Raw genomic sequence first — 26,111 nt, 5'->3', positions numbered from 1 at the left:
CATGCACTGTTATCATCTTTCTCATACTGATTCAACCTAGAATATACTGGGGTTTATCCACATTCTACCAAGTTAATAAAGAGAAAATTAGAAGACAAAATTAATCCATTATCTGGATCTATTACATGGAACTTTAGTTTCATTATAATATCAAAGATTCAATTTTAATATTATTTGGTTTACAGTTTTGCACCTTTATTCTTAAGTGGAAAATGGTCTCTCTCTCTCTCTCTCTCTCTCTCTCTCTCTCTCTCTATATATATATATATATATATATATATATATATATATATATATTTTATTGCAGTATTATCTGGTTTTGGTAGTAAAGTTGATCAAGTTTCATAAATTGATTAGGGAGTTTTTTATATCTTTTTAAAAGCTGGAATTTTTTAAATAACAGAAACTCCGACAAAATTATCAGCTATTCAGCTGTGAAACTACTTGTTCCTATTATCTTTTGAATGGTGAATTTTAAAATCTGCTTTCCAATTCTTTAGGTGATTATTGGTTATATATTTTCAAAATTTGGTAGTTTATAATTGGTAAGAAATTACCTCCTCCCTCTACACTTTATTGCCAAAGAGTCATGCATAACAATTCATTCTTTAATTCTCTTCTCTATCTGAGGTTACAGTTCTGTTTTCATTCTTACACAGAATAGATACTTACTTTTCCTTTTTTGAACTATAATGATAATTTTATCTATTCATTGGCCTTTTCTTTTCACATGTCTCTTTTTGTTTTCTTCTTCTTTTTTCCTTTTTTGGTTATTTCTAAATAGACCTTGCTGATACTCAGGAAAAGGAGATGTTCTTGGTAGATCCACTGCCTCCCCTCCCAGTCCAGGCTAACCTTCCCTTCTCGGGCATCCTGAGCTTTCTTTATAATCTTCAGGTTCCATTGTGAAAACACCTTCTTTCTTTTCCCTTCTATATCCCCCCTGCCCTTAACCTTTTGCCTAGATGCTTTTTCCATGTCTCTTTGTTTCTTTTTTAAAACTTTTAATTTAATTTATTTGTTAAATGTACATCCAAGTTAGTTAGCATATAGTGCAACAATGATTCCAGGAGTAGATTCCTTAGTGCCCATTTAGCCCACCCCCCTCCCACAACCCCTCCAGCAACCCTTTGTTTGTTCTCCATATTTAAGAGTCTCTTATGTTTTTGTCCCTCTCCCTGTTTTTATATTATTTTTGCTTCCCTTCCCTTGTGTTCATCTGTTTTGTATCTTAAAGATCTCCTATGAGTAAAGTCCTATGATATTTGTCTTTCTCTGACTAATTTCGCTTAGCATAATACCCTCTAGTTCCATCCATGTCTCTCTTAAAAAAATTTTTTTTAATGTTTTATTTATTTTTGAGACAGAGAGAGACAGAGCGTGAGCAAGGCAGGGGCAGAGAGAGAGCGAGACACAGAATCCGAAGCAGGCTCCAGGCTCTGAGCTGTCCGCACAGAGCCCGACATGGGGCTCGAACTCACAAACCAGGAGATCATGACCTAAGCTGAAGTTGGATGCTTAACCCACTGAGCCACCCAGGCGTCCCCCATGTCTCTCTTTTTTAACATTTTTTTCAAGTCGGAAACTTCCCAGCATATAGACCATTTAAATATACATGTGTCTTTGTATATAAAATACAATATATATATATATATATATATATATATATACACACACACATACATACATAATATATTTTAATAATAGATGTTTATAAAATTGGTTCCATGGCTTCTAAAAAGGGGCAGGGATGGGGAGGACATCAAAAATTAGGTCCAGCAATAATGAGCTACTTTTATTAAGTTTCTGTGTTTGCTTAAGTACTGGGAAATGGCTGTGTCTATTGAAAAGAGTACCAAGTCTGGAAACAGGAGATCAGGAGATTAAGGTTCTGGGTCTTTGTTTACATTATTTTTTTCCTGCCAGATTCGAAAATTAAGTCTTTTCCAAGGTATCTTTCACCAAAATTTCCTCTTATTTCTTGCTCAAAAGATTAGAGAAATACATAGATCCAAACTGGGGGAAAAAACCCCTAATTTTAAGTTTTGTAGTCACTTGAATTTGCTTCAAAACTTTTAAAAAGCTTGTTTGTTTTTAATGATTTACATTTCAGTGTTTTAGACCAGGTCACCAGAGGACTGAAGTATAGTGAGAAAATGACTGGGTTGGTTGTGAGTGGGAAAGAAGTTCCTAAATTTAGGTGTGTGACTTTGGAATCCCGGGTCCCAGGATGAACCCGGTATCTGCATGATGCCGTGAGCGAGGAGCGGAGATCCCATAACGGACACCTCATATTGTAAGATAAACTCTATCATCATTTAAGACATTTTTAATGGGAAGATGAATAATATAGTATTATTTAGTGATGAAGGCAGAAAACCCTCATTGTTTTTCCCAGACTTTGGAGATAAAAGGTCTTTGCCTTCAGATACTGGCAATTTTGAACAAAACGTCTTCAGTACAAAGCACACTAGGTGCACTGCTTTTGGTGACTTCTGGTGACGTAATAGAGGCCAGACAGAACAGTATCTGAAAAGAAAGCCTTATGCTGTGCAGTCTATAACTCTGGCTCACAAACATTAGGAAGTGGATTTTATGCCATGATAACACATCTCGGCCCTTCAGCGTGTCCCCAAAAGCCAGGTGAGAGTTCTGGGTAACAGCTCTGCGCTAGAACACCATTCAAGGCAATGACATGGAAATTAGCACACCCAGTGTCCCGCTCTGCTGCTGAATCCCTCGATTTCCATGATTTGACAGGAAGATGATATCAAAGGCTGCGGAAAGGTGTTAAGGGAGAGCTCAGATGCTAGTGTGTATGCCGGAGCAGGTGAGCAGTTAGGATCGCGTGTCACAGGCTGACAGGAGAGGGAGTGTCAGGCTGCCCTGTGAGTGAAGCGTTGAACATGGGCCCTATCATAGAAAATATGCTTTTTGTTCAAACTCTCAATATCTGGAGGGAGGGGCAGCCTTTCTGGCATGAATGCTCTACTGCTGTGAGGACGCAGTGAAAGGTCGTCTCAGGGTTTGTTTAAAAAGGTCAGCTCAGGAACTACTGACCCCCATGACTCCATCCTGACAGTTTCAGCCCTCTCTCAGAATCGCTCTTGTCACTTCTAGCCTCCTGTGCTTTTCTGAAAACAAAACCCTCTACCACCTGCCGTCCATTATTCCATCAGTGAGCAACATGTGCTCTCTTCGGCTGATATTTCAATTTATTTGTGGTTAGATGTGCAATAATCCTATGACTGAAGCTGAGGGAACAGTTTAAAGATTTAAAACAAAACAAAGCCAGTGCTTCAAACATCTCTTCATGCAAAGCTTACCAGCCACAAAAATGTGGCTAATTCTCATCCATACAAAAGCAAAACTAAGACACGCAGATGGTCAGTGCCCGCCCTCTGCAGAGGGAGAAGCAGGGTTGGCTCCAAGTAACAAATAATTATCCAGGTCCTTTGTAAATCAAGTTGTACCACTTCTCCTGTGAGCATCCACAAAGGCGGCTGCATATATTTGCTATTAGCTTCTTCTTTGTCTGGGGATTTTGTTAATGCCCTTTCTTCATATAAGTTTGCGTCGCCTTGTTCTCACATTTGACACCGACTGAAATAGCCTCGCAGAACCTTTGTTTCTATTTTCTTCAAAATGTGTATTCCTCAATGAGGTTTCATCTTAATCTCTTCTTTTCAAAAGGATATGAATTGAACATGCAGAGAATCAGCCTAACAGGACCGATTATCAATTTCCATTTCCTTTCAGTGCCTTTGCCACCCGTGGGCCTCCTAGACAGCTTTCCTTGGAGACAAAGGGTGTCTGAAATGGACAACTTTATTTTATACACTGGTCTATCTTAGTGGACGACAGAGACTCATCGCCCATAATAAATCCTGCCTCTGACCCTTTTATATAATGCACAGCTGAGCTAAAAAGGAAATCAATGTTGCAATTTTAATTTAGCACTTTCATTCTGTTAATTTATCTAAAAAATCCTATGCCATGACTTTCCCTTGTCAAAACAGCCAATTCCTGTCAATGTGAAAATGCTTTGAGTTTCGTCCCTTTTTTTTTTTAATAGTGTGGCTGTAAAAACCATGGGTCACATATTAAGCCCTCCGTGTTTTTCTTGTGAGTGCAAAGCTCCTTTTGAAATCAATGTGCACACAGCAAGTTGGAGAGATGTGTAGCGTCTCTAGGGAGAAAGCAATCCAGGCCTACATTGTTAGCTTTGCTAAAGATGCTCGTGAAACACTACAAAAATGGGATACCAACTGTCTGACGTGTGTATTTGGTAGTGAAGCCCTATCATTTTAGTAAACTGGGGCTATTTAATCACGCTTAATCCCTGGGGAGAGTTCTAAGTAATGAACATCACTGTGTTTTCTGTCAGTGCACCAAAAAAGGACTCTTTGGCTTCACTCTTTTCTCCCTATATTTCAGAACTTGAGAATAACCTGCAGACAGAACCTTAACACTGCTCTGGGCACTATGCTCTCACTGGAGACAGAAGCCAGATCAATATCACATAGCAAACAGCACTATGGTAGGAAGGGTGCAGAAAATCCCACAAGGAGGGTGAAATCTGCTGCATTTTCAACAGGAATCTCATGTCAAAGGAATTGTTTCTTAAAGTCTTCATTCAAATATCACATTTCCTAGCCATCTTATTTAAATTAAAATTTTTTCTGCCTCCTGCCACTCCCCTAGCTGTGTCTGTCTATACTCCTTCTGTGCCTTTTTTCCCGCTTAGCTAGCACTTAGAATTTTCACCTTTACTTTATAACTTATTTATTTTGTTTATTGTCCATCTCCATCCCAAGTACAATGTAAATGACTATGTGTTCACTAAATTATCCTTAGAACATGGCACAGTGTTTGACACATGGTAGGTGCTTAATAAATATGTTTCCCAAAGAAATGTTATGAGGCCACATCTGCCAGGTTGTCTGTCCCTTGAGAGTGGGAATTGCACCTTGATTGTCACCCCAGAACTAAGGCCCCACATAGAGGGGTTACTGCAGGCTGCTCTGCATACTGATTGTGTTTGGGAAGAAAACCACCTGTTGCTCTTAGAACCTTCTGGACCTCCGCAAGAAGTTTCGTGTAAGAGAGGAAGCCCAACTCCAAACCCAGGACGAGAAATTAGCTGAAGTATGGGCTTGTAAATAGTCAGATTTGGGGACTTGTGTGTTACAGACGCGAACCTAGCTGGTCTGAGTGTGACACAAGACTTTAGCTATTGGTCCAGCATACTTTAAGTAAAGTAGTTCAGTGAGGGCCATTATGGCATAATTACCATGCCAGACACTGCAGGGGATACAGCCTATGTCTACAGGTAGATTATGATCTAGGCAGGTTAGTTTATATGTTCCAAGTCCAGAGCAGGACATGGCACATACTGTCTTGAAGGACAGTGCTTTCAACAGCAGAGATGAGATAAATGGCATTAAAAGCATTGGCAATGGTGGCAAGAGAAGCAGAACGCATTTGAGAAATAGCAATTAGCCTCAGGTAGTCAGTCCACTTACCTTGTAGACATGCTTACTAGAAGGAAAGTTAAAAAGTTAAAATCATAGGTGGTTAATTATACTGGAGATTGGGTATTAAATGTTGTATTATTTTACTGGGGAAACACATAGCTATTAAGGAGAGGGTAGACTCCTTCAGAAATCTATGTTTTAGGAAATATGTTTTGTTTTATTTTGTTTCTGTGGGAGTAATGGGGAATGTTGGCAAATATAATTAGTCAAGTAAATAAATATTTATAAGTATTTTATAAGTATAAACCTTAAGAACTATGGAATTTATCCAACTTCTAATTATTAAGAGATAAAATTAGAATATTCCAGAATGGAGTCATGTACTTGCTTTTCAAAGACTTCCTAGACAGAGATTTTGCAACTGCTCATCAACCTTTCTAGTATTCTGACTGGTTAAGAAATTCTTCCTTCTTTGCAAACCAAACTATTTAACCTTCAGGAGAATCAATCTTATCTGATTTTATCCTCCATGTGCCTAGAGAATTATCATATGGCATTACCAAAAGTCAGCCTGCTATATATGCCTGAAGAGAGTAAGCAAGTAAATTTTGTTGAAATTCTGTTCTCTAAAAACCCCATTGCTTTCATCTTTCCTAATTTCACTCATTTAATCTTTAGTTTTAAAAAAGTAGTAGCTCTTAACCATCTTTGCTATCTTTACATTTCTTCCTGAAAACTGACAATGAAAACTGCACTTTGACCTAAAAGGAGTGTGACTTTTGCAGAGACTAGTGGATGATCATTTTGTGACTCTTTCATGCCATTGATTGACATTTTCGTTCTTGATTGTACTGCTCTGATTAGTCAAATTAAGTATAAGGTTGTGTTTTCCCTCAGATAATTTTCTTCTATACTTAGATCTGGTTAGACTGTCCTCTGTTATCTTGAAAGTCAAGGTTCACTACCATGTGGCCAGGGAATAGTGAAACGTGGTCTTTCTTGACACATTTATTTAAAATTTAAAGGTAAAACCTCCATTTTCAGGGGCGCCTGGGTGGCTCAGTTGGTTTAGTGCTGACTTCGGCTCAGGTCATGATCTTGCGCTTTGTGGGTTCAAGCCCCACATCAGGCTCTGTGCTGACAGCTCAGAGCCAGGAGCCTGCTTTGGATTCTGTACCTCTCTCTCTGTCCCTCCCCTGCTCACACGCTGTCTCTCAAAAATAAACATTAAAAAAAAACTTGAAAAAAAAAGCCTCCATTTTCAGTTGATGAACTAGAGACTGAAAATTTTAATATTAACAATAACATTGTAGGTCCTCATATGAATTCTGAAAATTGGGTATTTTTCCGTATTAGAAACCTATGCTTTGTATATCAGTCAGTACTAAGATATACACATAAAGAGTTTACCACACTTCCTATAGTTAAAATTTATTTTTCTAATAAATTCTGCTTCTAATATTAAGGCTGGGGTTTGACCAGTTCATTGAGACTTGGTCCTTTATTATCCTCTGAAATTGGTACTTTCCCGATGAATTTAAGAAAACCAGTAAAAATTCAACTGAATAGGGTTTGAAATATAGTACCTTCAATAGCCCAGAGGACTCTCTTATTTTCTAAATCTGATAAGCAGGTAAATATATGAAGAAAAATATATATACTCCTTGACATCACATTTATAAACTAGCTTACTTATAAAATTTTTCTTTATTGGTCCTTTGAATGTAAGCGAATCAACAATCTAGATGATTTAAAAATGGATGAGAGCATTTATTAATCAAGAAAACATAGATGAAGGCATATCAACATTTACTTTTGTGTTTTAATTCCTTCATTCATCTTTCTCTAATTTTTATATTTTCTACCTAATCTTTATGAGATTTTTTAAAGCTTCATTACAATACCCTTTTTCTCCTTTAGCCTCTGCTGTGCTTAGACAGACATCTTTACTGAGTTGTCAGGACAGTGCAGGTTCTGAGCCTCACAGCATATAGGAGTAGCCCGGGTGATTTGGATCAATGTGCAATAACAAATCTGGGTCCCTGCCAAATTTGGTTTGCCATTGTGAAGTTCCATTCCTGCACTTTAAATCATGATGGAGTTTCTTGAATTCCACTTTTGCTCGAATTTTATCTCATTTAAACAACTTTGGAAGAAGTATTTTGCACCCTCGATTTCTGTGTGAAAGTCACTGATCAACTGGTGGATTTATGGTTTGGAATGACACAATGTCTGATGTGTAGGAACCAGAGGAAATCTTCATAATGAACTTCTTCTTTGTCACTTTGCCAAAGCAAATGGCTCCCCTGCCCTGCTCCATATAGCACAGATTTCTGGAATTTTAATGTATCATTAGTTTGACCAGCTTTCAGCCCTTAATAAAATAATTCTCCTAGCCCTTAGGTTATTTATTTTTCTTAATACTTTGTTATGAGAAAAGTCAAATAGTCAATGTTAACTGGGTCATGATGCTTTAACACGGCAATTTTAGTAACTTTTCTGAGTATTTTAAAAACATGGAGAGACACAGTTTCCCAAGAGATAGTTCAGGGAAACCAAGAACTATGTTTATTCCAAGCACAGATTCAACAGGTCAGTGTCCACATAAGATCTTGTGTTTTGCATTTTATATTATTTCCTTAAACATGTTTAAGTATCTGCCAAGGATGAAAAAATACAGCCTTTGTGGTCTATTTGGAATTTATCCCTCCTATTTGAACAGATAGTAGGGACAAAATATTTGGTTTCAATGGCTATCAGTTCACTGAGAAAAGTCAGATGCTACTAAAATTTGTCTGCATCTTTGAACACTGGGGTAATCCACTCCCACTCTCCTCCCACCTCAAATATCTGTGCTTCCACACGGCGAATTGTTTATCTGATCATCTCTTAATGACTGTGGGGTGGCCCTTGCTTTGTGAATTTAGAAAAGCCCCTTACTCCTTTTATCTGCTGAATGTGGGGGCCATATATTTTCTCTAAAACCCACGGAGCCTAATATAGGAAGTTGGAGAGTTTAACTTTTTCCAGTGCGCGTGAAAGAGAAACTCTAGTTTCACCAGAATAACATTTGGTGGAAATGGATTAGTAATGTAAAACCACAGCTTGTATAATTTTGTTGTAACCTTAATTTTGAAATCTTTAAAAAATTTTTTTAATGTTTATTTATTTTTGAGAGAGAGAGAGAAAGAGAGAGAGACAGAGGACAAGCAAGGGGAGGGCAAGAGAGAGAGAAAGAGAGAGAGAGACAGAGGACAACCAAGGGGAGGGCCAGAGAGAGAGGAAGAGACAGAATCCGAAGCAGGCTCCAGGCTCTGAGCTGTCAGCACAGAGCCTGACGCGGGGCTCAAACTCACAAACCGTAAGATCATGCCCCGAGCCGAAGTCGGATGCTTTAACGGACGGAGGCACCCAGGTGCCCCAAATTTGAAATCTTTAAAAAGGATTCTTTTACAATACATTAACTAATGAGAAAGAAAGAAGCTGCTTGTTTTTGTTTTCCTGTGTAAAGTGAATGGAAATTGATCTTGCATGATCATGCCTCCTATTCTGTGTGGATGAACCTCCTTTTTAAAAAGACTATCTTGGTTCCATGACATAATTTTGTTTTAACAAACAAATCAAAAGTGTATTGCATCGTTGACATTCTGATTCTCCCCAATCATGCAGATGAAGCATCTCATTTGTTGTAGAAAATTAAGATTTCAATAAAACCTCAGGCCATCTACATAGGTGTGAAAGAGAAATTCTAGTTTTATAACTTTCTAGTAGGTAGAATTGTTAGAACTATGCTGAATCTTTGCATAGGCCTGGGCTTTAAGGGACTCAATTTACTAAACAGGCCAGAATAAACTGATAAGCAACAACTTATTTTTACATTAAATAGGTGCCTTTAAGATGCTTAGAAATAGTTAATTCTGTTTAGCAAATAAATAATTTATATGATTCCTTTATTTTGGGACTATTAATGGTTTATCAATCCTTTTGAGGACATAATAGTACAATGACCAACTTTAGCCTTACTCTTGTCTGACTTGTCACAGATCCCCAATATTCAGGATAAAAATGAGTGAAGTTTACTGTACATGTGCAACTGCAGAACTGCTTTTTTGACCGTCATCTAAACAGATGTGGTATTAAGTGATAAACGGCTGGAAAAATTGAGAGGCAGTGGCCATTTCTCCACTTTCAGCACCAAGTTCCCACTTGATTTAGTTTGGGATATCTTCTTGTCTCTAGACTGTAAACTTTGAATATGAGTATATGAAAAATATCCTTCAGTAAACCTTTGACAATCTTGATTCCATCCTAATAATTTTTTTATTATCTACAGATTATAAAACATTTCTATATAAATGTCTTGTCGAAAGCTCTCGAGCACTTGCTTTGACTTGCCTCCCTGGCCCCTTCTTCCTCTTGTCCACACTTCATCTCCAAACAAACTAAACTCCCTATAGTCCCTAAATGCTCCATAATATCTCATGCTTCACAGTCTATGCACATGTTGTTCTCTGGACCTTATTTACCTTCCCTCTATTCTTAATCTGGTATATTCCTACTATTTCTCTAGGTCTCAGCTTTGATATTGTCTCCTCTGGGAAGCACTCCCTGCTAACATTTACTTTCATAACACATGGGATTAACCCATTCATAGCATTTACTCCATAATGCTCAGTCCCTGAACTTTCCCCTAAGCTATTTGGTGCTTAAATATATTTGTTAAGTAAATCAATGAATGAATGGGTAGTAAAAACTACATCTTTTCTTTCATGTGCTTTCTGCATATGATTTTCCCATTTCAGTTCTTTTTTAATCCCCTAAAAATAGTACCTTGGAATTTTTTCAAATCCTAGGTTTTCTTTGGGACTTTTCTGCCTTGCTCTGCCTGGACAGTCATTCATTCATTCAACAAATATTTCTGAGTTTTGTTTATGTACAAGGCACTCTGCAAGGCTGTGGAAAGAACTCCTGGGTGTTACTGTCGAGGGGTTTATAGTCTACCAGAAAATGGAAGAGAGGCTTAAAGAATACTAATCGAGTGGAAAATGGTGTCATGGGAGGGAAATAATATATTCAATTGGAGAGACAGGACAGGTCTTAAATTTTTTTTTTTCAACGTTTTTTATTTATTTTTGGGACAGAGAGAGACAAAGCATGAACGGGGCAGGGGCAGAGAGAGAGGGAGACACAGAATCGGAAACAGGCTCCAGGCTCCGAGCCATCAGCCCAGAGCCTGACGCGGGGCTCGAACTCACGGACCGCGAGATCGTGACCTGGCTGAAGTCGGACGCTTAACCGACTGCGCCACCCAGGCGCCCCCAGGACAGGTCTTAAACAGGTACAAGGCCTTAAATCATGTACAGAGTCTGGACAGTATGGCATAAAGAGAAAAGACACTCTAAGCCACAAGATAAAGTGTGAAAAGAAGAAAGAGGGAAACAGAGAACATATAACTCACAGACAAAAGCCTGATGGGAGCTCAGGGTTTCTGACAAATTGTGGCATTGTTGAAGGTGGGTTGTAAAGGAGCCTGGGTCCCAGTAGTGGAGATCCTTGAATGCTAGGCTACAGCATTAGATTTTGGTAGACAAAGGGTACCACCAATGCTTATGAGCAGAGTTGTAAACCTCTCATTGGCTGGCTAAGTCTTTCTTCATCTTCTGACACAATATTTCTCCATTTAACTTTTTTTTTTCCTACAAAACTATAAAAACACCTCTCATCCCAATCTAGTTTCCTTTTTAAAAATATTATTGTATGACATACTCAATGATTCTTCTAAAAAGCTCAACTTGAAAGCCGCTAGAAAGGTCATTGTCAGACCATTTTCCCCATCCTCATTAAGGTTTATTAGTCACATCAGGTTCAAAATCCCAATAATTAGCCTCTACCGTACTTTTCTACTGGCATCCTTCCAATTTCAATTTACCTGCTACACATTTTTCTAGTCCTTTTGAGACCTGTGGCCTCAAATTTTCATTTTTGGAGCCATTTCCTTATCTTATATGCCTCTGTGTTGGCTCTATTTTTTGAAACATCAACTCATGACCAAGTTCCCTTAGACATCTTCTTGGATGATGGAAAAAGTGTATAAGACAGAACACCCCCCTGCCCCGCCCCATACACACACGTGCTATTATATATTGCAATACTAAATCTTGTATGTATTGCTGATCTTGCATGAACCAAGTACACAGTAGTATGTAGTTAGTAATGCTGAATGAATAAATGAATGGATGAATGAAGGCTGGTTCGTGTTGGAATACATGTTCCTCAGTAATTTATTTTTATTTTATTTTAATTTTTAAATTATCGTTTTTAGTCTACATCCTCAACCACTCTCACTGACACAGACACTCAATAAATGCTAATGAAATGAATGTAATTAATCCCTTCAGAAAAAGGAATGCCTTTGGACAAATCCCAAGGAAGTGCAAAAAAATAAAAAATAAATTTTCTCACCTCAAAAAACACAGAGCTTCATATATGGTATTTAAGATAATAAGAAACATACTCTTTAGCTCTCATTTAATGATGCCTGGGCTATAAGCTTCGAATAAAGTATAGTCATTGTTGATTTCTTTTTTAAAACCCAACTCAAAGCCTTCATATCTTTGAACTAAACAAGAGTTCTGGGCTTTATGACTTGCACAAACAAACAGAAGCTGAATGTGCTTAGAGTTATCCGTGCCTAATATTTTAATTCCATTGTTCAATAATTCCCATTCCTTTGCATTATTTTTGCTTTATTATACTCTTATAATACTCTCAAATATATCTATAAAACTTTACAACCCTTTTCCAATGGCATATGGTGTGTGTTCTGAAGAGAAACATGTTTATGAGCTGAAAGATGGGAAGAAAATGTAAAGTGCTCTTACGGGACCTAGGGAGGGATTGCTGTCTGCCTGTGTGGCAGGAACACGGCAGTATATCAGGCTCTCACAACCTGCATCTGAGCCCTTCTGCTTCAGCAATAGATACAAGTCTGGGAATGTACTATGCCAACTTGGATGCTTTTAGGTGTTTTTTTTTCCCTTGCTGAAGATTAAAGTCAATAGTTCCTGAAACAATACTTTGATTCTGTATGCTGTAGAATAATATCTGTTAGGAAAAAGAGAATTTAGACTGTGGACAAAGGTGTGATGCCAAATACAACTATACTGTCCTCTCCCATTGGAGCCATCCGGACTTTGCCCAGGCCAGAGTTACCAAACAGTGCTCCTTGGGGAACTTGTCCTTCCACAAGCATTCTCTCTCTCCCTCTTTCTTTTTTAGTGTATTTATTTATTTTTAGAGAGACAGAGACAGCACAAATGGGGAGGGGCAGAGAGAGAGGGAGACAGAATCTCAAGAAGGCTCCGTGCTGCCAGCTCAGAGCTCGACACAGGGCTAGAACTTACAAAACCGTGAGATCATGACCTGAGCCAAAACAAAGAGTTGGACACTTAACTGACTGAGCCACCCAGGCACGCCTTTCCATAAGCATTCTTGAAAGCTTACAGAACCTGGTTCCAAAATATCTTGCTATGTTCTTAAAATGCTTCAGTTGTTGAGTTCTAGATTGAAATTTTCCACTGCCTCCTTATTTGTCTTCCTTGTCACAATCATGGATCAAGTCACATAGACAAAGACCGGTAACATTAGCATGATGTCTAACCTTTCCCTTTTTGCTCCCTAGTTGATCATCAACTTCAGGCATTTCTCCTCTCTGTTCTCTCCCACCCATGTCCACCCTTCCTCTTCATTGCTGTTTCCCAGTTTCGGCCTTGACCTTATCTCATGTGGCCTATTTCAATCATTTATTTTTTAATGTTTATTTATTTATTTATTCTGAGACAGAAAGAGAGAGGGAGAGCACAAGTGGGGGAGGGTCAGAGAGAGAGGGAGACAGAGAATCCCAAGCAGGCTCCACTCTGTCAGAGCAGAGTCTGACAAGGGGCCCAATCTCATGAACCGTGGGATCATGACTTGAGCTGAAATCAAGAGTCTGATGCTTAACTGACTGAGCCACCCAGGTGCCCTTATTTCAATAATTTCTTAATCATTCTCTTCTGACTATAGCCTTTCTCACTCAAATTACCCTCCAACATGCCACCCACAAGATCATCATTACTTTAAAAAAGACTTAAGTAGCCCATTAAATAAACAACCCCTTTCTGTCCTATCTACTAAGTCCTAGCTTGTTTGCTTGTAATTAAATCTCTTTACCATCTCAACCTAGTTCACCTTTGTAGCCTCATCCCCCTCTGCACTGCTTTGTGTCAGCAGTGCTGACACACCCTTTGTGTCAGAAGCATTGGATGAGCTTATGGTCTTCTGCACATTCTGCTCAACCTTAAATCCTCTTGAACTTCTTCACTTTCTGATATATGGCTCTTCTGTCAAATTGTGGCTCAAAGGCTCTTTTATGTATTCCTGGATTTCTCCACGTGGAAACAATCCCCCTTCTCTGCTCTGTGACACTCCTTTAACTGCATCTCCATTGTACCATTTTTATTCAGCTTTTTATTATAGTTTGCAATTTTAGTTTCTGTAGCACCCAGCGACTGTAAGTTGCATTTTTAAGGCTTCTTCAGCATCTGCATTACTCATTTGACAGTGTGTTTTAAGTGGACCCAGAATTATCTTTGCACAAAATACTGACTCTACTCATGAGCATTCTTCTGGTATTCCTCACATTTCTAAATGTGCAGCATTTCCTGTAGATATTCTATTAAAAGGAAAAATAAAAAGCATGGATCTGCCTTAGTCAGCAACATGGGGAAACTTCACTGGAGGTCATAGAGGGTACTCTCATGCTGTCTGTCACTCAGTGATGATCAAACATAGATTTGAAAATAAAACATTGAAGGAGAATGGTCTGAAGATTCCATTTTTCTGGATTCTCTAAATTTTATTTCTAGGTGCTCTAAATATAAGCTTTAGAGATCTGCTTAACTAGATGGTCATTTGTAAAATTCTTGTCACTGTCAATGATGAAGGACAGTATAAAGTGCTGCACTATGAAACCAACTACTGCCTTGTTTCAGAGATGTGGTTCTGGAACATATCTTCTTTGTAAATATATAATAGACATTTCTTGAGGGGTTCCTACCAGAAAAATCTGTGATTATCTTTTGTTGGTTTATACCTGTAGGTCTTGTGAGTTGCATATATGATTTCTCTACTCTTTTGTATTAGTTGTTAGGCAGCTCAGTCTTATTTTCAATCTTCCTATATTAGAGTGTATAGAACCACTGATACATACTTGGCTACTAACTCCATTCCATCTCTATTTTATTCTCACTTTAATATCTACTCACTGATTGATTTTCCTGTCTATCTATCTAGCCAGTTATTATACATTTATTGAAAATTGTTTTAAGTTTTAAACAAGAACAGGGTTTGGGTATAAATGTTCTAGTAATAATATCTATTTCCTGTAAAGTACATAAAATGGCCCTTTATACATAGAAGGTACTCAGGGTTTCCTGATTAAATGCAAATAATTTTAAAATACTGAAAAGTCCCAGAGAAAAAGGCTATAGGTCAGATATAATTAGTCACTTGAAGGAACCCACATAGGCTTTTGGTCAAAGTTGAACACAATAATATAGTATTCAGCATTATTGGCTCTCACTGATTCTTAGGGACTAATAATTCATAACTTCAGGTAAAGGGACTGAGGCAACATGTGCAATATTTTTCCCTACTGTAATTCTCATATGGAAGATCTGAAAGAGAATGGTACTTTTTATGCATGCAATGAAATCCAGGTACCACTATATAAACTAACTCTGTTAGACAATGGTCACAAAAAGAACATCAATACCTCTCTTAGCTCCACCTGAGAAAGGTTAGTGTTATGGGATGTGCACAAGACGAAGGGCAAGGAGCATGGATTGCTGGTACCTTCTATATGTCAGAGCAAGACAAGTGAAATACAGTGAGAAGGTCAAGAGCAGTGGAAGCTGAAGAGACAACTATTTGTGTGTGTGTGAATGTTCATAGGATCTGAAGAAACCTGAGTATAAATGTCAGTCTTCATGACCTGATCACAGATGACTCAATACAGAGGTGAAATCAAGATGCCCCTACTGAGAAGGTCAAAGTACACACTCCTGAAGAATGAGACCACAACAAGCCAAGAGATCCAGGCCTAAGAGGAAGGAAATCCATGAACAGACTTTTCATATTATGCTCAGATGGACTAGAAATGAGGACAGATCATTGAAAATGGAACAGTTTTAGTTTCTAGGGTTATCTTGTTGCACTTTTTACATATGAATTTTTTTTGTCATTTTTTTTCCTTTGCTTAACTGCCTTTTAAATGAAGATATATGGTTGCTAAGGTGTCCACAATATAAAATACATTTGGAAATGTTTCTGTGACCTTCACAATTACTGTGCTATTAAAAGTGAACACAACTAAAATCAGGAGGGACATGTTGAAAGAAGCCGAGGAAAAAATATTTTTGAAAAAAATATTTTTAAAGACACACAAAAATATAATCCCTTCATTATCCTCATCAGACTTCCTTACATCTCAGCATTCTTAGGTCAGTTAGTCAAATCGCTGCTAAATGCTTTCATTAATGAGAACTTGAAGATTGAGGGTCAATACTTCAGTGCAAAAACTGTTAATAATAATAAAAACTGAGGGGCACCTGGGTGGCTCAGTTAGTTAGGCGACCGACTTCAGCTCAAGTCATGATCTTGCAGTTTGTGGGTTGGAGCCCTGTGTCGAGCTCTGTGCTGACAGCTCAGAGCCTAGAGCCTGCTTCGGATTCTGTGTCTCCCCCTCTCTCTACCCCTCCCATGCTCATGCTCTGTGTCTCTCTGTCTCTCAATAATAAATAAACCTTAAAAAATTAAAATAATAATAATAATAAAAACTTATATGTTAAGAAATTTTTCCCTTAATGCCCCTATAGATAAATAAAATACTAGAGCATTCCTCCAATCTATTCCACATTCATTTACTTGACTGTAGTACAGAGTTTACTGGGCTAGGAAATGAGTAAGATGGTGGTAATCTTTACAGCTTTATATTTCTTATTTCATAAATCCCATATAGAATTTTGTCTTATAAAGGTAGAATAATAATGTAGGAAAATCTGACAATGAAGGAAAGTAAGAGAAAAGCACACATAAACCTACCACGCTCATAATTCTTGTCATTCTTACAGGTCCTTCCTTCTTTTCCACATGTAAGTCATCATGATGTAAAATGACTCTTAAAAGATGTTTGCTCGTTTTGCCTTTTATCATGTGGGGTGTGCCAGATAGCTGCCTGGAAATTGAAATACTCCATCCAATAATGTGCCATAATTGAATCAACTTCTCTCTCTATTGCTTCCAAGTTTTTAGTTACTTCTGTTTGATTATTAAATAATGACGAAGTGAACTTTGGTGTGCACATTTAAAAAATATATTTTGGAATAGTTCCTTAGAATTAGTTTTAAGGCTTTAAGTTATAGGATTTCTTTTCCAAAGAGTTAAAAGCATTTCCAGAGTCATCAGTATGTATGAGCTCACCAGTTTCAAACCAATACTTAATTCTGTCTTACTATACATTAATAAATTTTTTCTTGTTTATTTAGTATGTGATATAAAATGAGACTATTTTTCCTTTAAATTTTTCCAAAAACCAGTGAGCTTAAAAATTTATTCTGTTCTTAATATTAACTGTATTTCTTGTTTGTGAGCTGTCTGATTATAGAGATGTCAAGATATTTTTCTTAAAATTTTAATTTAAGCTTTTATCAAGTAAAAAACATTAACTCTGATATATTTATTAAACTTTTCAAATTTGGGATATATATTACACACATGGTTATAAAACTTAGGCAGCTAAATCTGTAAATTATAATTTATATTTGTATAAATAAATAGATTCTGTAATTCTTGGTCTTCATTTTTAAATGGATTTTTGTCAGTAATAACCTATAGTGATATTATAGTTTTAATTTTTCTATATGTATTTGAAGTTTATATCTAACTTATGCAAAGAGATCTATTTGTTGGTGTCATTTTCCTTTTTGTTGCTTTTTAAAATTGCTTACCTACTGAAGTTTGATAAATACTCAGTTTTAATTTCTTCTACTTATTCTTTGGTTTCTTTTTATATTTAACTATTTCTTCCTTTTGGAATTTGTTTTGGTGTATGATATGAGGCAAATTCAATTTTTCTCTGTAGCTGCTATACAGTATCATATGCTATATTTTAATTTAAAGGTCCTTTCAGAGGTAGTGTCACCAAGATGGTGACATATGTTGTTCCTGACATTGCTCCCCCTCACCAGGACAACTGACACTTATTCCAGAACAAGACCCCACTGAGAGAGTCCTAGAGCACAAGGCTAAGGCGGAAGCACCCCTCTGTACAATATAGGCCAAGACAGATAGTATTAGAAGGGTAGGAGAAGCAGCTGCACATTGACTTCATTGGCCCTTCCCCAGATCAGCACAGTACCATGTGGGGAGGTCTCCCTTGAGCCTCCAGGTCCTCCACTGGGAAAAGAGAACCCAGAAAGGACAACCAATACTTCTAGCTTTATGGGTTGTTCTGTGGGGGTCTCTATTCTGATCTCACCCCATGGGGGTTGCAGGGAATCTATGGGGCTGAACCACTGGGAATCTGCCTGTGATGGAGAAGGGAGGTGCTTGCAACAACCAGCACATGGATCTTTGCAGACAAAATTCATACCTGCAGTGCCCAAGTAGTAATCTGAATCAATACTTTGGCTCATCTGTGGAACTAAGTGGGTGATACTCTCTGACCAGGGAACTTGGCAGGGTGCAGATCTGCTTGATTCAAATCCTCAAACAAGGAGTTATTCCAGCCCTCAAGCTTGGTTTGCCCACACCCAGGCAGGGAGTTGAGTCACAGCTCCACCTGCTATGGAGACTGTTTTTCTGGCTACATCTTACCAGAGGGGATAGAGAGGACCCCTAGAAGCTGTGTAGCCCAGCAACACTTGAGCTGAGAGATGGGTAAACAGACCTGATTGTTGCCAAAGCAAAGTCAATTCAGGACATGGAGTGCTCCCGTGCTACACACAGGCAGGAGAATTAATTTATAGCCAAAGCTGAGGGTAGCTCTAAGCCCCTCCAAACCAGACAGCATGTCTGGGAAATTAAGAGTTATGTGGAGCAGCCCCTCCCCTTCCCTCCCAGACAAGGGAGCTGAGACAAAGATCTATGCATTCATTGTGACTCCTGGTTTCATCTGACCAGAAGGGCTGGCAAGAACACCTGGAAGCTGTGTGGCCCAGTGGTACTTTGAGTAGAGAGAAGGACAGCCGATAGTTGGCAGAGCAAAGCCACTGTTAAGACAACAAACAAAGACCTTTATCAGCTTTAGAGCTATTTCTCCCAGTACACCTGGTTGGGAAACTGATTCTTAGCCCTGCTCATCCATACCTAATGATAAATACAGCTTCCATCCTGCCTGACCAGATAACTGAACCAGAATACCCAACACTGGAGTACCTGAATATATAAAGTAAAAACTAATAGAGCTAAAAGGAGAAATAAATAGCAATACAATAATAGCTGAGGACTTTAGTATCCATTCTCAGCAATGGACAGACAGTCCAGACAGAGAATCAATAAGGAAATAGCAGATTTGAACAACACTGTAGACCAAATTGACCTAACAGACATATACAGAACATTCTATCCAACCAGAAGAATACCCATTCTTTTCAAATCCACATGGAACATTTTCTAGGATAGACCTTGTGTTAGGGTACAAAACAAGTCTTGGCAAATTTAAGAAGACTGAAATCTGGTATACCAAGTCTCTTCTCTGATCACAATGGCATTAAAATAGAAATCAGTAACAGAAAGAAACTGGAAAATTCACAAATACATGGAAATTGAACAACACTCTCCTTAACAACCAATAGATCAAGGAAGAAATTAAATTAAATTAAATTAAATTAAATTAAATTAAATTAAGGGAAATAAAGAAGCATTTTGAGACATATGAAAATGGAAACACAAAATAGCAAAATTTGTGAAATTCAGTAAAGCAGTTCTAAGAGGGAAGTTCTTAGCAGTAAACACCTTCATTAAGAAACAAGAAAGATCTCAAATAAACAGCCTAACACTATACCTTAAGGAACCAGAAAAAGGAGAAAAAAATGAGCCCAAAGTTAGCAGAAGGAAATTAACAATAAAGATTATAGCAGAAATAAACAGAATAGAAATCAGGAAAACAACAGAAAACATTAACTAAACTAAAAATTGGTTCTTTGAAAAGATAACATAGATAAACCTTTAGCTATATGAACCAAGGAAAAAAAAGGGAAGACCCAAATAAACAAAATTATAAATGAGAAAGGAGACATTATAACCAATACAATAAAAATACAAAGGATTATAAGAGCTTACTATGAACACCAACAAATTGGACAACCCAGAAAAAAACAGAAAAATTCTTAGGAAAACACAACCTACCAAAACAGAATCATAAAATAATAGAAAATCTGGGCAGACCATTTGCTTGTAAGGAGACAGAATCGGTAATCAAAAATTTTTCAATGAAAAAAAGCCCAGAACCTCTTAGCTTTACTAATGAATTTTATCAAAACATTTAAAGAATTAATGCCAATCTTTCTCAAACTCTTCCAAAAATCTGAAGAGGAAGGAATGCTTCCAAACTTATTTTACAAGGCCAACAGTACTGATATCAAAGCCAGAAAAAGATATTATTACAAGGAAAGAAAACCACAGGCCAATATCCCAGATGAATATCTATGCAGAACTTCTCAGTAAAATACTATCAAGTCAAATTCAGCAGCACATTGCAAGGATCATTCACTATGATCAAGTGATATTTATCCCTGGGATGCAAAGACAGTTCAATATATGCAAATCAATCAATGTGATACATGACATTAACAGAATGAAAGAAAAAATCATATGATGACCTCAGTGGATGCAGAAAAAGCATTTGGTAAAATCAACATTTGTTCCTGGTGAAAACTTAATAAATTAAGTATAGAAGAAATGGACCTCAGAATAACAAAGGCTATACATGACAGGCCTACAACTAACTTACTCAAGAGAAAAAGGTTGAATATCTTTCGTTAGTAACACGACGAGGGTGCCCACTCTCAAAACTCCTTTTCAACATAGTACTGGAAGTCCTAGCCAGAGCAATCAGGTGAGAAAAAGAAATAGCAGACATCAGAATTGGGAAGGAAGATGTACAATTGCCTTGACTGGCAGATGACATGGAAATAGGAAATCCTAAAGACTGGTATTAGAATCCAGGAGAATGTAAATAACCAAACCAAAACAAAAAAACCTGTTAGATCTAATGAAGGAATTCAGTAAAGTTGCAGGAAACAAAATCAACATACAAAAACCAGTGGTACTTCTATTCACTAATAATGAGTTATCTAAAAAAAGAAATTAGAAAAAGAGAGGGAAGATGGCGGCATAGGGGGACGCTGGGCTCACTGCACGTCCTGCTGATCACTTAGATTCCACCTACGCCTGCCTAAAGAACCCAGAAAGCCGCCAGAGGATTAGCAGAACGGAGTCTCCGGAGCCAAGCGCAGACGAGAGGCCCACGGAAGAGGGTAGGAAGGGCGGCGAGGCGGTGCGCACTCCACGGACTGGCGGGAGGGAGCCAGGGCAGAGGGGCAGCCTGCCGGCCAAGCAGAGCCCCCGAGTCTGGCTGGCAAAAGCGGAGGGGCCGGACGGACTGTGTTCCGACAGCAAGCGCGACTTAGCGTCTGGGAGGTCATAAGTTAACAGCTCTGCTCGGAAAGCGGGAAGGCTGGAGGACAAAGGGAGGGAGAGCTGCTGAGCCCCCGGAAGACAGAGCTCAGCTTGGCGGGGAACAAAGGCGCTCGCCAGCGCCATCTCCCCCGCCCATCCCCCAGCCAAAATCCCAAAGAGAACCAGTTCCTGTTAGGGAACTTGCTCACTCCTCGCAAACACCCAACTCTGTGCTTCTGCGGAGCCAAACCTCCGGCAGCGGATCTGACTCCCTCCCGCTGCCACAGGGCCCCTCCTGAAGTGGATCACCTAAGGAGAAGCGAGCTCCTCCTGCCCCCACGCACCTTGCCTACCCACCCCAGCTAATACGCCAGATCCCCAGCACCACAAGCCTGGCAGTGTGCAAGTAGCCCAGATGGGCCACGCCACCCCACAGTGAATCCCGCCCCTAGGAGAGGGGAAGAGAAGGCACACACCAGTCTGACTGTGGCCCCAGTGGTGGGCTGGGGGCAGACATCAGGTCTGACTGCGGCCCCGCCCACCAACTCCAGTTATACACCACAGCACGGGGGAAGTGCCCTGCAGGTCTTCACCACTCCAGGGAATATCCAAAATGACCAAACGGAAGAATTCCCCTCAGAAGAATCTCCAGGAAATAACAACAGCTAATGAACTGATCAAAAAGGATTTAAATAATATAACAGAAAGTGAATTTAGAATAATAGTCATAAAATTAATCGCTGGGCTTGAAAACAGTATACAGGACAGCAGAGAATCTCTTGCCACAGAGATCAAGGGACTAAGGAACAGTCACGAGGAGCTGAAAAACGCTTTAAACGAAATGCAAAACAAAATGGAAACCACGACGGCTCGGATTGAAGAGGCAGAGGAGAGAATAGGTGAACTAGAAGATAAAGTTATAGAGAAAGAGGAAGCTGAAAGAAAGAGAGATAAAAAAATCCAGGAGTATGAGGGGAAAATTAGAGAACTAAGTGATACACTAAAAAGAAATAATATACGCATAATTGGTATCCCAGAGGAGGAAGAGAGAGGGAAAGGTGCTGAAGGGGTACTTGAAGAAATTATAGCTGAGAACTTCCCTGAACTGGGGAAGGAAAAAGGCATTGAAATCCAAGAGGCACAGAGAACTCCCTTCAGACGTAACTTGAATCGATCTTCTGCACGACATATCATAGTGAAACTGGCAAAATACAAGGACAAAGAGAAAATTCTGAAAGCAGCAAGGGATAAACGTGCCCTCACATATAAAGGGAGACCTATCAGACTCGTGACTGATCTCTCCTTTGAAACTTGGCAGGCCAGAAAGGCTTGGCACGATATCTTCAGTGTGCTAAACAGAAAAAATATGCAGCCGAGAATCCTTTATCCAGCAAGTCTGTCATTTAGAATAGAAGGAGAGATAAAGGTCTTCCCAAACAAACAAAAACTGAAGGAATTTGTCACCACGAAACCAGCCCTACAAGAGATCCTAAGGGGGATCCTGTGAGACAAAGTACCAGAGACATCACTACAAGCATAAAACATACAGCCATCACAATGACTCTAAACCCGTATCTTTCTATAATAACACTGAATGTAAATGGATTAAATGCGCCAACCAAAAGACACAGGGTATCAGAATAGATAAAAAAACAAGACCCATCTATTTGCTGTCTACAAGAGACTCATTTGAGATCTGAGGACACCTTTAGATTGAGAGTGAGGGAATGGAGAACTATTTATCATGCTACTGGAAGCCAAAAGAAAGCTGGAGTAGCCATACTTATATCAGACAAACTAGACTTTAAATTAAAGGCTGTAACAAGAGATGAAGAAGGGCATTATATAATAATTACAGGGTCTATCCATCAGGAAGAGCTAACAATTATAAATGTCTATGCGCCAAATACCGGAGCCCCCAGATATATAAAACAATTACTCATAAACATAAGCAACCTTATTGATAAGAATGTGGTCATTGCAGGGGACTTTAACACCCCACTTACAGAAATGGATAGATCATCTAGACACACGGTCAATAAAGAAACAAGGGCCCTGAATGATACATTGGATCAGATGGACTTGACAGATATATTTAGAACTCTGCATCCCAAACCAACAGAATATACTTTCTTCTCGAGTGCACATGGAACATTCTCCAAGATAGATCATATACTGGGTCACAAAACAGCCCTTCATAAGTTTACAAGAATTGAAATTATACCATGCATACTTTCATACCACAATGCTATGAAGCTTGAAATCAACCACAGGAAAAAGTCTGGAAAACCTCCAAAAGCATGGAGGTTAAAGAACACCCTACTAACGAATGAGTGGGTCAACCAGGCAATTAGAGAAGAAATTAAAAAATACATGGAAACAAACGAAAATGAAAATACAACAATCCAAACGCTTTGGGATGCAGCGAAGGCAGTCCTGAGAGGAAAATACATTGCAATCCAGGCCTATCTCAAGAAACAAGAAAAATCCCAAATACAAAATCTAACAGCACACCTAGGGGAAATAGAAGCAGAACAGCAAAGGCAGCCTAAACCCAGCAGAAGAAGAGAAATAATAAAGATCAGAGCAGAAATAAACAATATAGAATCTAAAAAAACTGTAGAGCAGATCAACGAAACCAAGAGTTGGTTTTTTGAAAAAATAAACAAAATTGACAAACCTCTAGCCAGGCTTCTCAAAAAGAAAAGGGAGATGACCCAAATAGATAAAATCATGAATGAAAATGGAATTATTACAACCAATCCCTCAGAGATACAAACAATTATCAGGGAATACTATGAAAAATTATATGCCAACAAATTGGACAACCTGGAACAAATGGACAAATTCCTAAACACCCACACTCTTCCAGAACTCAATCAGGAGGAAATAGAAAGCTTGAACAGACCCATAACCAGTGAAGAAATTGAATCGGTTATCAAAAATCTCCCAGCAAATAAGAGTCCAGGACCAGATGGCTTCCCAGGGGAGTTCTACCAGACGTTTAAAGCAGAGATAATACCTATCCTTCTCAAGCTATTCCAAGAAATAGAAAGGGAAGGAAAACTTCCAGACTCATTCTATGAAGCCAGTATTACTTTGATTCCTAAACCAGACAGAGACCCAGTAAAAAAAGAGAACTACAGGCCAGTATCTCTGATGAATATGGATGCAAAAATTCTCAATAAGATACCAGCAAATCAAATTCAACAGCATATAAAAAGAATTATTCACCATGATCAAGTGGGATTCATTCCTGGGATGCAGGGCTGGTTCAACATTCACAAATCGATCAACGTGATACATCACATTAACAAAAAAAAAGAGAAGAACCATATGATCCTGTCAATCGATGCAGAAAAGGCCTTTGACTAAATCCAGCACCCTTTCTTAATAAAAACCCTTGAGAAAGTCGGGATAGAAGGAACATACTTAAAGATCATAAAAGCCATTTATGAAAAGCCCACAGCTAACATCATCCTCAACGGGGAAAAACTGAGAGCTTTTTCCCTGAGATCAGGAACACGACAGGGATGCCCACTCTCACCGCTGTTGTTTAACATAGTGCTGGAAGTTCTAGCATCAGCAATCAGACAACAAAAGGAAATCAAGGGCATCAAAATTGGCAAAGATGAAGTCAAGCTTTCGCTTTTTGCAGATGACATGATATTATACATGGAAAATCCGACAGACTCCACCAAAAGTCTGCTAGAACTGATACATGAATTCAACAAAGTTGCAGGATACAAAATCAATGTACAGAAATCAGTTGCATTCTTATACACTAACAATGAACAACAGAAAGACAAATAAAGAAACTGATCCCATTCACAATTGCACCAAGAAGCATAAAATACCTAGGAATAAATCTAACCAAAGATGTAAAAGATCTGTATGCTGAAAACTATAGAAAGCTTATGCAGGTAATTGAAGAAGATAAAAAGAAATGGAAAGACATTCCCTGCTCATGGATTGGAAGAATAAATATTGTCAAAATGTCAATACTACCCAAAGCTATCCACACATTCAATGCAATCCCAATCAAAATTGCATGAGCATTCTTCTCGAAACTAGAACAAGCAATCCTAAAATTCATATGGAACCACAAAAGGCCCCGAATAGCCAAAGTAATTTTGAAGAAGACCAAAGCAGGAGGCATCACAATCCCAGACTTTAGCCTCTACTACAAAGCTGTAATCATCAAGACAGCATGGTATTGGCATAAAAACAGACACATAGACCAATGGAATAGAATAGAAACCCCAGAACTAGACCCACAAACGTATGGCCAACTCATCTTTGACAAAGCAGGAAAGAACATCCAATGGAAAAAAGATAGTCTCTTTAACAAATGGTGCTGGGAGAACTGGACAGCAACATGCAGAAGATTGAAACTAGACCACTTTCTCACACCTTTCACAAAAATAAACTCAAAATGGATAAAGGACCTGAATGTGAGACAGGAAACCATCAAAACCTTAGAGGAGAAAGCAGGAAAAGACCTCTCTGACCTCAGCCGTAGCAATCTCTTACTCGGCACATCCCCAAAGGCAAGGGAATTAAAAGCAAAAGTGAATTACTGGGACCTTATGAAGATAAAAAGCTTCTGCACAGCAAAGGAAACAACCAACAAAACTAAAAGGCAACCAACGGAATGGGAAGATATTTGCAAATGACACATCGGACAAAGGGCTAGTATCCAAAATCTATAAAGAGCTCATCAAACTCCACACCCGAAAAACAAATAACCCAGTGAAGAAATGGGCAGAAAACATGAATAGACACTTCTCTAAAGAAGACATCCGGATGGCCAACAGGCACATGAAAAGATGTTCAACGTTGCTCCTTATCAGGGAAATACAAATCAAAACCACACTCAGATACCACCTCACGCCAGTCAGAGTGGCCAAAATG

At 38.6% G+C, this 26,111-nt stretch overlaps 1 protein-coding gene across 1 annotated transcript in view; it reads right to left on the bottom strand.

The window, feature by feature from the left end:
• DPYD (dihydropyrimidine dehydrogenase) overlaps positions 1 to 26,111 on the bottom strand; it is an 863,407-nt gene that overhangs the window by 51,798 nt on the left and 785,498 nt on the right. The gene's annotated exons all lie outside the window — the stretch shown is intronic.

Source organism: Neofelis nebulosa, chromosome 2 (assembly GCF_028018385.1).
Source record: "Neofelis nebulosa isolate mNeoNeb1 chromosome 2, mNeoNeb1.pri, whole genome shotgun sequence".
In the NCBI taxonomy this organism is placed as follows: domain Eukaryota; kingdom Metazoa; phylum Chordata; class Mammalia; order Carnivora; family Felidae; genus Neofelis; species Neofelis nebulosa.
Note: the sequence above shows the minus strand (reverse complement) of the source record. Positions and strands in the feature narration are given on the sequence as shown.